Genomic DNA, 13,397 nt, shown 5'->3' with positions numbered 1-13,397 from the left:
AAATCCATGGAGAACATACTTTGTCTGCAGGGAAGACATCCTAGCTGAGAAATGAACCAGATAACCTCTTGCTCTGAGGCAATAACACTACCTACTGTGCCAATGTGCCACATTATTTAATATATAAGAGACAGACTATATGGATATGGTCTTAAGCTCAATGAAAGCTATGAATTTTCATTCAGGTAATGATCTGGAAACAAAAGCACATATCATGGTATCAGTAATAATTTCAGTCATGGCAATCCTGTTCATGCATTGCTGTTAGACTTATCTGAGAGCTTTGATACCATCAACCCCCAACCACTCTTTCATAAACTATCATTAATAAGATGTTCATCTAATTCTTTGTAATGGTTTAACAGGTACATGGATGGATGTACTGTGTAGTGGGGTTGTAGTACTACCTCCCCTCTCTTTCCCCATGCTATCTCAGAAGGATATAGTTCATCTAGCTGATGCACATTTCACTGAATCATGAACAGATTATCCCAGTTATACAAGTGGAAATCCATTGATCAGACTTGTACATGGAGATCAGAGTCCCCAAATCCCTTTACTTCCTGCTCCCCATTACATGACAAAACTAACTCATGGGTTTAAGAACTAAAGTGTAAGTTAAGAATGGCAATGACATATAACAGTCTGTATAAGTGGGTTCATCTGAGCATGGCTCTATGGTAAGATAAGCAATCACAGGCTATTACACATGTAACACATTAATATTTGGCTCTGTGGTTTTCTCCTTTTTCATCACTAACACATTAAAATGATATAGAATGACTCATTCATCAAAGGACTCCACCTGCTCTGCACATCCCCTTCAACATCTGCTTTACATCTGGTGCTTCACAACAAGTTTGAATCCATACAAAGTTAACCTTTCCTTTCTGGACTTGTTTTAATCCCGTTATAATGAAATTCTTACAATCTTTGAAAAAATTGCTCCTTTACAATTACTTTGGTGAAAGTTCTCAGTAATGTGTTGACAATTCTCACACTGAATGTGTCAACAGTACCAGTAGTGTAGTTCAATATAATTTTCATATTAAATGTGTTATAGAAAAAAAAGGCAGTAGCATGCATGCCCGATGCATGTAAAATATATTTTTATTGCTGTAGTATGCTAATAATTTCTAACTACCTCTAAAAAATAGTTTGACAGTTTACAAGCTGTCATTAAATGATTGCTTACTGGCAGTGCACACAGCCCACAGAAGTTTAATAGTTTACAGGCATTTATAAGTGATTGCGATTGATCACTTAATGACACCTTGTAAGCTGTCAAACTGTTTCTTTTTCTAAGGAATGTTTTTCTACTGTTTACATGTTGGTGCCCAGAGTAGGTGTCCATCCACTCAACCCCTCCTATATGTCTCTGCTGTTATGGCACATGCAGACATATATGTATATGTTAATAGATTTTAAGTCTTCTGAAATAGTACATCAGGGGAATTCCTGTTTAAAAATCTGTGAAAATTAATTGATTTAAGCTTCTAACTTCCAGTTATACATTAATATTTGTATCTTGTAAATTAATTAAAGTAGTATTTTCTTTCTCACTTCTGTTTCATCCATTGCCATACCGACACCTGGCCCACCATCTGCCATACCCCACTGCTGCACCATAATCTCAAAAGCAAGGCTGAAAATGATATTACAAAGTCATTCTGACAATGTAGACTTTCCATTTTTAAGCTGTCGAGTCACAGCCAACTCCAACAGTGACCTTATGACAGATGCTGCCTTTTAAAGATACCAGTCCTCCTACTGCATGACATAGGAATGTGGGAGGAAACTGGTGTACCTGAAGAAATCCCACAGAACTACAGGGAGACTGTGCAACTCCATATACAGAAGGGACTCTAGCTAATAGTTGAGTTGGGGAAGCTCTTGCTTTGAGGCAGCAGTACAACTCATTGCCACTCTTCCCCTTTTAGACTACCCTTAATTTCGGCCCCCAAGCACACCATGCTATGATGTCACTGCAGTTTGTGATCAAATGGTACTTTATTCACATACTTCCTGCAGACAATTAGTCTATTCTTCCACTCTACTTTTGTTTGCATGAGATGGAACAGTGGACTCTATCAGGGGTTATAGTAGGGCACAAAACAAAGGCAATGCAGAAAGGTTATGTCAGACCTGGTATCCCATCTTTAAATCAGTGGGTGACAGAACTAGCAAGAAACAAAGTACACAGGAAGAGTCTGAATAAAATTACTTTAGCTAGCAGATATAGGAGACTCTCTCTCTCTCTCTCTCTGATGCCCTCCCTGTTGGAGGAAAAAAGATCCCTGCTTATATTACCCCATCTACCTGCATAACTTGAAACTTCAAGAAGGTGTCTTTATTTCTCCCACAGGTAGCGAATCAGAGAAAGAGTGTCCTAGATGTGGTAGTAAAAGTGACTTTATCTGGACTAATCCTTTGTACTGGATTGTAGAAGGGCAGGAGACACAGCATCCACCCTGGATGAGTAAAGTGCCATTTAAGTCATTCAGTCCCACTCCGTAGATGGCTTCTGCTGTACCATGGCTCATTACTCACAGCATGAGGCTCCTAAATGATAGTCAGATCTCTAGCTATCTGTTCTGAATTGTTGGCAGATCTTTATGTTCATTTAATAACTAGATAAGTTCACTGGGTACAAAAAACCTCCAGATATGTCTAGAGAACTTTGTGTAGTAAAATGACTTGCTTGTCATTTAACAGGTTGCAAGGAGAAAGTAAGGGTTTTAATCCCAGGAATAAAGGATAAAGGTCACTAGTGACCTTAACAGTCTGTGGCAAACTGAATGATCACCAAACTGCATAGCTTTGTAATGTTTTCTGATGACAGAATTTCATATAATTTTAGATGTCTGATAGACTTCAGGTTTTAATTATCTAACTGGCGTACTATAATACATAAAGCTTTCAGGACAGAATGTATCACAAATGTCATTGTTACATTTTTTACATTAATTTCTGCTCTGTTTGCTATATTGGTCTCTTTCATCAAAGAGAACCAAAACCTCATGCATTAAAGTTTGCTAATCATAATCCTTTTAACTGTTTCTTTAAATTAAATATGACTCATATTTTGCTGTATAAAAGTATGGAAAAACTAACAAAGTCTGGGTGGAGGAAGTCTAGTTGGTTACATTTCCATCAAAAGCAATAAAACATTTCTCATAACATTTTATCCTACTGTAGTCATTTTCCCAGCAAATCCTTTATTTTTGTTTCACTGCAAAGTTCGTAGAATGTATCTGCTTTATGGAGTATGTGAAAAAAGCAATAAAAGCAGGCTTTAGAACTTATTATATTCACTGATGCCTGCAGGTGCAAATAGTAAGCTGCACTGTCTCAATGTTTGCTGAAATATTACTAGCCCTACATATGGATAACGTGAGCTTTCTTTTCTTTCTGCATGTAATATATCACTTGTTCACTTTCATAATGTTTTACTGATAACACTACAGTCCTAGAACAAAAGGTGCAATTGTTTCAATGTTTAAATAAAGACTCACTACATTTCTAAGCACCGTCCTAGTCTTGAAAACTGGAAGTACTTATATGCCTTCGCTGTGACTTTTGAATTACTTGCAATGCTATGTGTCATACATCACCTTGATGGAAGGCATATTCCAATCACACTATGAAATATTTGGCTGCACACGTTATGCTTAAATATATTTTAGTATATTGCATGAAAAAATACAGGTATTTATGTTAAGTCAGCAGTTTATAAAATTACATCACTGACTAACAAGTCATTTACTTCCTGAACAAAAGCCTGGTCATCAGAAATTATTAACTCTTATTCCACTTCTGAGAGCTGCAAACAACATTGCCTTGAATGTAGCATTACTAGACTGAAGTGATACTAGTGAAAAATGATGAGCCTAAAACAGCATTCATTATTTTAATGTGCTTCTCAGCTAATACTTCACTAAGGAGATGGAGGCATAGGCTCACCTTATCAAGAAGACATTTCATACAGAAATTACTTCTCAGTTTTCAGGATTCAGATATTTAAAATCACTTTCATAAGATGAGATGAAAGTAACTGTCAGTTCCAAACAGACCATGCTCTAGTTTTGCATACTCACAGGATGAAGACAGCAGGGCTTTTATTCCTTATGGGTAGCTTAGGGTACTTAGGCCTTCAAATCTTTTTGTCAAAATTCTCTGGAACCTTTCAAGTTGGACAAGGTGTTCAAAGCGATATTTCTGAGTAAGGCATTATGTTCACATATAATATAATATAAATACATTTTTTTCTGAACTAGAATGATAAGCTTCAATTAAATATATGTGATTATGAAATCACTAATCATTTATGACAGGACAGTTACAGTAATGGCCCCTTTAGTGATCCTCTTCCCCAACTGTATAATTGTATTTATGGTAGATCAGATGACCAACACCAATTTCACCCATAAAATTTGTAGTCTTGTGACCTATGGATTGTCAAATTGCATGTACTCACTTCATTATTTCCTTCAATTGGCAGCAAATTTAGATGGTACTGGAAGGGTGTTCTGGAGAGGAGAGTACAGCATACCTCTTCTAACACCAAGGTAGCTTATTCTGTGGACACTCTCTTTTGTAAGAGTATTAAGAATTGATACTGTCGTGACTGACTTCTATTAGAATCTGATGTCTTTAAAAGTGCTTTCCAAGTGAATAACAATCTTAATTATTCCTCTCCATCGTACATATATATTACTCAAAATAACACCTTCTAGATCCAAAGGGTACCAGACACTTTCAAGGCTAATTGCAACAACCCTTTTGCATTTCCTTAGAAATTTGATTTTGATTAATACTCTTCTTCCCAACTTCTGACTGTCATGATGTATATATTCATGGTAATATTACTATCTAAAGGAAGCATTAGTCAAGTAAGAACTTTCCTTACTTTGCTACAAAACATAAGCTTAATTAAAGGATTAGGAGATAAGACATCTGTCAAAATGGTGACATCTAGCTTGCAACCATGGTATAGAGAGATGAAGTTCTGACTAAGCCCTGGCAACTCGAGTTCAACTAGTGCTTGACACAGGCATGGAAGATGTGCATTTCCATACTGGGGGTTGGGGAGCGGCATTGGTTCCTGCCTAACTTATGCTGCTTTTGAACGAGAAGATTATGGATAGAGACTGGAAAGCCAGCATCATTTGGTGCATCAGTGCTGAGAGGATATGGGCATAGCTTCAAAAATAACTGGTGGTAGTCACTGTCAAAACATGGGGGCGCAAGCTTGGATGGACTAAGGGAGGCATAGGTGACTCTTACAGTGATACAAGTGTTTGCATCACCATCACACTTATGGTTAGGATGTAAAACAAAAAAATGTTCTTCTAGCCAAGATGCCTGCAAGAGCAGAAAGCAGCCTCAAGGCTGCCTGGATGATATCCTTCCTTGGATAGTATAATATCTGATTGAGGGGAGTCTTGATAGTCAATGTTCATGGGGCAAAACTGATAAAAATAATGATGTCTCCTCCTTAGGTGGTCTCTGTTTTATTTACATAGTAGTTAATTTATAGAAGAATTAGTGTCCCATTCCAGGTGGAAATCATAAGAGAGCATGTAGACACTCTGTATATATTCCAGGGAAAACCTTCATCCACATCAACCACTTAGAGTTTCAGCAGCTCATTACATAGCTCACTTGCATTTGATAATGGGAAGATCAGAAGGTTGTGGGTCCAGGGCATGGCCAAGATGCCAAGGTGATAGCAGCACTTTTCTAATGTTCTGCCTATAAAAAAATTGCTTCTGACAGGATTTTTTGTGTTTTAACTTAAAAAACGTTGAAGATTTTTCTCACAAGTTATATTTCTTGATATTGTGGATTATTTCCTAAGAAGAAACTCAAGTTTTCAGAGACTTTTATCAAGAAATTTCCTGTCAGAAGTTCTACAGCTTAGTACAATTAGATATAGCCATCAGTCACACAAGAGCCTCTCCTCAGGACAGTTCCATGAAAAAAGAACTTCACACAATAATTTCCAGTATGCAGGACCTCTCTGTGAAAATGGATAACCTAGAAAAAATTATGGAGAACATGAAAAAGGAAAGTAAGAAACAAACAGAAGACCTAAAAGAAATAATTGCTAAACACTCTGATCAACTAGCAGCCATAGAAGAATCTGTAAATGAAATTGATGGTAGACAGATGGAAAATGGCACTTTGGTAGAGTTCCTTCTAAAATAAAACAACCAATTATTTGAGAAAGTAGAACACCTGGAGTCCAGATCAAGGAGGAACAATATCAGAATATATGGAGTTCCAGAAAAGATGGAAGGAAGTAACATGATCCTAATCTTAAATGAATGGCTACCTAAAATACTGAATCTTCCTGAATCCTTCTCATTTGGGATTGAGAGGGCTCATAGGTCTCTTTCCAATTCATCTCTCTCCAAGAATCCAGATACAGTGAGATCTATTATAGTAAAGTTTTTATCAACACAAGACAAAGACTTAGTACTGAGAACAGCCTGGTCAGGAAATCCAATACAGGTCAATGGAAAAAAATATAAGATTTGATAATGACTACACTTCCACTACAATAACAAACAAAGAAAAGAATGTGTTCCTTTTATCAAAAACTTGAAACAATCTGATATAAAAGCTCAGATCCTATTCTTAGCAAGAATCAAGATTACCCTCTCGGACAGTCAAAAAATATTTAACAACCTTGAAGAAGCAGTAGACTTTGTGAAGAAAAACAAACTGTTGGATAAAATAGAAGATATGGACATCTCATTATCAAGTTTGAAAAGACAAGCTATTAATGGCAAATTATCCAAAAATGACAAAACTAATAAAAAACTAAAAGGAAAATAATCTAATAATTTTCATCTGTAATATTGTCCAGTAGACAGAATCTATATAACAAACAAACCTTAAGGTAAATGTAAAAGTCTTCTTATTATATATATATGTTTTTCTCTCTCACTGGTAATTATAAATTAGAAATTTATATGAACATGTTGACTTAAACTGCATCTAGCTTCCCATCACTTGGTTAGAAGCATATATAGTTACACAGCACTGAAGTAATGCTGAAAGCTTTTTATATATATATTCATTCTGCTTTTAACTAGATTGAAAACAAATGAAGAAATAAGGTATATAATATTCTGGAAGCACAATCCCCTCATAATAGAATTACTATTGAGAGGTGAAAGTAATACTTTATATTCCCTAACCAATAGCTTTGTGTACCTTGGGTTAAAAAAGAAGAGGGGGCAGTAGAAATGTAGTTGTCAACAAGTAGGCAGACTTGTTTTTATTATATTGTATGGAAATTGAGAGTAGAAATGTAGAAAAATTGATGTTTTATGTTTATAACTAATTTGCTATGTTTAAAGAGCATAGTGTCTTCATAGTGCGGGGAGATATGCATGAATGGGTGTACCTTCATTGAAGGTTGTGTGTCAGGGCTGGTAACTCGGCACGTAAAAATCAACTACCAATCATTTGCGGACTGGAGTTCCGCTGTGGCGACCCCTAACCGGGAAAAGCTGAAAGACACAAAGTGTCTTCATAGTGCCTTTATGAATGCATTTGGTGCTGTTGGCATAGATATGGCTGGTGCCATTAACATAACAGTTTCATTTTTGCCATCATCACAATAGTTGTGTATGTTCAGTCCTTTTTTTCTCTAGATGTAAGAATTTTGCTAACACAGCCCATGAGACACTTCTTACTGCCACAATGTTCAAAAGCTTCACTTTCTCAGACTCTTGAGTGCAGTGCAGCTGTTTTTTTTTTTTTTTTTTGTACACAGCAGCTTTCCTTTTAATCTACAGTGCAAAGGAATGGACAGTGTGACCTTTGAACTTTTGTCACCATTCAGTGATGCTATGTAATGGAAAAGATGTCGGAATTCTGTAGCCGCCCTTCATAATAGACTCTATGAACCTATTTAGCCTTCGGGAATGCAAACCTCTACGAAAACAAGCAGAAAAAGGTACTGAAAATGATTTTTACTACAAGTTCAACTAGTAATATCTAAAAGGTCATCCTGAATATGAAAATTACATGATCAGATAACCAGACAGATGTATATAGCTGCATATAAGCTTATAATGATTAAACCATCATGGCAAACTGAAATTAAACTAATAGCAGCAACAAGAAGTATTGCTATACACATGGTTTATAGGCTTATGCTATGATTTGTAAAAAGCATAAAATGGCACTTATATGCTTAGAAATGTATGTACGTGATGTTTTACTCAACTGTATACTAACTCAATGGATATGTGATAATTTGCAAATTCAGATCATAGAAGTTACACATATAAAATTTCTTGAAGGTATAGGCACTAATATAGACAGACTAAAGTGTATCTATGATTTTTTCTCCTTTGAGGGAAGGGAAGAATGGAAAGGAGCAGGAGTTATTCAATAACTCAGCTCATATAAATAACATGTAAAGCTAACTAAGCAAACATTTTGATCTATATGTGGTACACATAAAGTTATGAGATATGATGGGGAAATTTAGAATAAGCCATACACAAATGAATGGTATGATATGAAAAAGGTTCAGAGTTATTAGAGGTGTTTTTTGAATCTCATAATTACTGTCCTCTGTCATAATATGCTTAAAGTTGATATGAAAAGTTTTGGCAAACATATAACCCTCTCAGTATTCACTTGGAATGTGTGTTCAATGCTAGCTTAGTTAAAACTAGGAGGTCATTATGTTTACTGCACTCTATTGTAAGAACATTTTATCAGTTGCAATAACAAATATAGATGGTTTGATATAAATGTGCTATTTAGTCTGCTAGAATTTCTAATATAAAATAAGTACAAGGTTTTGTTTATTCCATTAGCAATAATAGGTAACAAATGTTCTATTACCCAAAGAACTAATGCCTTTACCATTTGAAATAGAGTGGCTTGTGATATTGTTATTTACTACATTTTCTATTCATAGTTGTCGATCTGAGATAATCAATATTTAATGATATTATAAAAGATAGACTAGTTGTTTTATACATCTTAGGAGAGATATTATCTTTTGTTGTATATTGTATTATTGGCTAAACCAAAGTAGAAGCACTGGATTGATATAGACTAACAACTGTAAGATGGAAGAAGGTGGCTTTGATGACTTGTTCATCAAACCAGGAATATTATATTCCATGTTTGTAGTTGTATATAATTTTGAATATATATTAGTTATGTTTAAAGTTACATTTTTGTCCATGACAAAATTCATAACACAAAACTGTGTCTATAAATGTCTCCGTATAAATGTGTTTCACATAATGTCAATGGCTTTAATAATAATAATAATAATAATAATAATAATAATAATAATAATAATATACAGAGAGGAAGTTTAAGTATTTAAAAGCAAACAAAGTGGACATTGCCTTTATACAAGAAACTCATGTACTAGAAAAAGATTTGAATAGAATGTATTTTAATGAATACTCAATACTTGTTGAATCTCATTATCAGACCAAGAGAAGGGGCACTATGATCTTGTGGAAAAAATCTTTGCCTGTACCAAAAACTATTAATTCATATTCAGACAAAAATGGTATGCTGAGTATGGTAACATTAGAGATAAATAGAAAGCATATCACTTTAACTAACATATATTAGATAGCTGATATCGGAGAAGAAGCAGCAAATACATACTTAGAATTAATCACAACTAAAGCTAAAAGGAGATATCATATGTGCAAGAGACTTTAATTGCATCCTTTCTAAGAATGACACTACTAAAAATGGTAATTTTAGAATGTCTGCCCCAGCCGAAAAGCTAAACAATTTTATTAGCATTTCAAATATGAGAGACATTTATGATATAAGAGAGTTAGAATCCCTCAAACACATGCATTATTCTTATAGGTTTGGTAAGCAAACAACTATCGATAAGATATTTGTTACCAATAATTTAATATCCAAAGTACAAGAAGTTTTAATTAGCTCATGTCCACTATCTGACCACAATGCTATCTTCTTTAAAGTGAACATAACACCAAGAGAACTGATTTTTTGGAAGAGACTACCTACATATATTACTAAACTAAAGGATTTTAGAGAATGGCTGTTAAAAGAAATAACATAATTTCTTGATGTTATTGATAATAATGAGACTTCTACAATTATTCTTTGGGATACATTAAAATCATACTTATATGGTAAAATTAAAAGTTGGCATTTAAACAAAAGGAAGGAATGGGACAAGGAGTTAATAAAAATACAATCAAAAATTGATATACTGAAAAAGAACTTAGACACTAAAGACATAACTAAAATTTCAGAACTAAAATAATTAAATCTAACATACACAGACATTTTGAATCACAAAATAGCAATAAACCTAGAGAGAATAAAGTTACAAACTTATTCAACTAACCCTAAAAACATGCAGAGATTAACAGTTAAATCCAAAATCTTAACAAACACTAATCATATTAAAGAAATTACAGATAATTCCAAGAAAAAACCTAAACATATAACTGATTTAAAATAAATATTAGAGGCTTTTAGAACATACCATGAAACAGTGACTAACACCAATCTAAATAATATTGATAATACCCTGAAGGATATGTTCTTAAAAGACAACGTAAATAAAAAAATTAACAAAGGAACAAAATACTAGATTATTTAAATCAATATCACTAAAGGAACTTAAGGAAAGAATACAAAACATTAAAAACAATAAGGCTCCAAGTATTGATGTATTAATAGGAGAAATATGCAAGATACTTCCAGATGAAACTCTAATGATTTTAATTGAAGCTTTTGAAGAATTCAGAAAGAATGACAGTTTTTTTTTCCTTCATGGAAATATGCCATGATATCACCAATCCTAAAGCATGACAAAGACCTAAACTAATGACTTATTATTGCCCTATCTCTCTTCTGAATGTGTACTATAAAATATTCACATCGATTTTAGCAAACAGATTAAACCACTTAATGCCAAAACTAATAGCAGATGATCAAACAGGGTTTATTTTACACAGAATAGTCCAAGATAATGTCATTAGACTCCTAACCTTAATAGACTATGCAAATAAGAAAAAAAAAGGAATTATCAATTATCAGCTTAGATTTAGATAAAACTTTTGTTTCTATAAACTGGTCATATTTATTTAAAGTATTAGAAATGTATAATATTTCTGCTGATTGTATAAAGCTGTTAAACAAATTATATACTACTTCCATATCATAAATCAAAATTGGAGCTTTTTTATCAGGACCACTTAAAATACTGAAAGGCACCAACCAAGTCTGTCCATTGTCACCTTTATTATTTGCCCTATCAGTGGAACCATTAGCTAATTATATAAGAACTAATGATAATATAAGTAGCTTTTCAATTAACCCAAACTATGGTTCCAAAATACAGCTTTTTGCTGATGATATCTTACTAACAGTTGGAAATATAGATTCTTCAGCAGAACACATTATAAAATCATTGCATAATTTTGAAGAGATTTCAGACTTAAATTTTAATCATAACAAACTGAAACTATTTTGCTGAACAAAAAAAAATAAACTCTACCCTGGAAAAATATGAAAACTTTATTTGGGCAAATACTATGTTTAAGTATTTAGGGGTATATATAAAATCAAATTGGAAGAATAGTATACAAATAAATTATACAACTCTAATAAATACTGTCAATGAACATGTGAACAAATGTTTTGAATTAAAGTATATATATGTTGTGCTTTGAATGAATTGTCTGATGAAGCAATGGTCATCATTGCAAAAGCGCTCACTGTTTTGTATTAAATTAGAGGATTTTATCTAGTTGTGGTCTTGCCTTTATTGCAGTTACCTTCTCCACTGGGCGTCTTGTGCTTAAGAACTGTTCATATTTTGGGCTGGCTGGATTTGTTTGCTAAATGGAATAAAATGTTCTTTACCATGGAAGAAAGTTAAAATTATTATATTACCTAAAATCTTGTACATTTTTTCAAACTATAATAGCATCTCCTTCCAAAAAATTAATGAAGCAGCCCAACTCCTTATTAGTTAAATTTCTATGGTTTCCATAAAAGCCAAGAATTAGTCACACATGGCATTGCAGAAATTGAGAATAGGGTGGAATAGCTTTTCCACACTTAGAACTATGTGCAGACTCAACCATCCTCAATATCACAAGTCAATGGCTAAATCATAAGTATAGATCTAATTGAAAAAACTTACATAAAACAATTTTTGTATCTAATAGTGGGGAAACACAAAACAATGACATATTTACAGAAGCAGAAAAAAATTATCTAGTCATAAAAAACTTCTGTTACAATACAAATAAAAAAGAAAATTTTTCTCCCTTTGTTAACTACATAGCAAAGAATTTTAAACAAATAATGAACAAAGATCATAAAATGAGAAACTTTTTTATTTTTAATGCTTCCTATAGCATTTGCAAACAAATGTTTGTACTCTTTTAACATGAAAAAAAAAATAGAAGAAATGAAAGGAAATGGGTTAGTATTTTGGCATCAATTCCTTGATACCAATTATATATATGAGGCCACTTCCCTTATAGCAAGATATAACATAAACCAAAATGATTGGCTAAACATACAAATATTTAGAGAGTATATAGTAAATTAATTCAAAGTATGTCAAATAGTGAAATCCACACCTAGGCATAAAATGTTATCTCTTTTCTGTGAAATTAATACATTAATAATGATGGGTTTTCACTGTCAAGAATATACAGGACACTATGAGCTGACTTACAAATACCAGATGAATCACTATGTAATTACGCAGAAAAGGTTAATAAATACAGATTTTCAGAAAATGAGAAAACATTAATACGTATGTCAGTTAGTAACACTACATCATCTCCCTTTTGGAAAATCTACACATGGAAGTTCATTCACAGAAGTTTCTTTACTCCTCATAAAATAGCACTGATATTGGGAAATGAAACATCTGAATGTTGGAAATGTGAAGAAGCAGCATGTGCAGATTGGGACAGAGTGTAAAACTGTAATTCCATTCTGGTTGGAATTTAAATCTTTTATAAAAGCGTTGTGGTCGGATAAATGTGAAGTGACTGACTCACTTATTATTTAATGTACTGATACCAGCGTATATTCCAGGAACATAAGTGCACCTTCTCTGGTCCTTCTTTGCAATAGCAAGAAAAATCATTACCTCAAAATGGAAAAGTAAAAAAATTCTATCATTTGTGGAATTTATTTTATTAGCCAAAATTGTATGTAATAGAGAATTGTTGACTATAACCTCAAGAGTGACACATAAACAACCGGCTTGGTTACAGCTTAAAAAACTGTTAGATAAAATGTGAATATATTAAGAAAAACATAGCTGTTATGGACACTGTATACAGTTATGTTTATTTTACATTGTTTAATCGTTTTTTTGTTAT

The sequence above is a fragment of the Protopterus annectens genome, chromosome 11.part0 (assembly GCF_019279795.1).
Source record: "Protopterus annectens isolate FY-2018-M chromosome 11.part0, PAN1.0, whole genome shotgun sequence".
Taxonomy (NCBI): Eukaryota; Metazoa; Chordata; order Ceratodontiformes; family Protopteridae; genus Protopterus; species Protopterus annectens.
The sequence above is the reverse complement of the archived record's forward strand: the minus strand, read 5'-3'. Positions refer to the sequence as shown.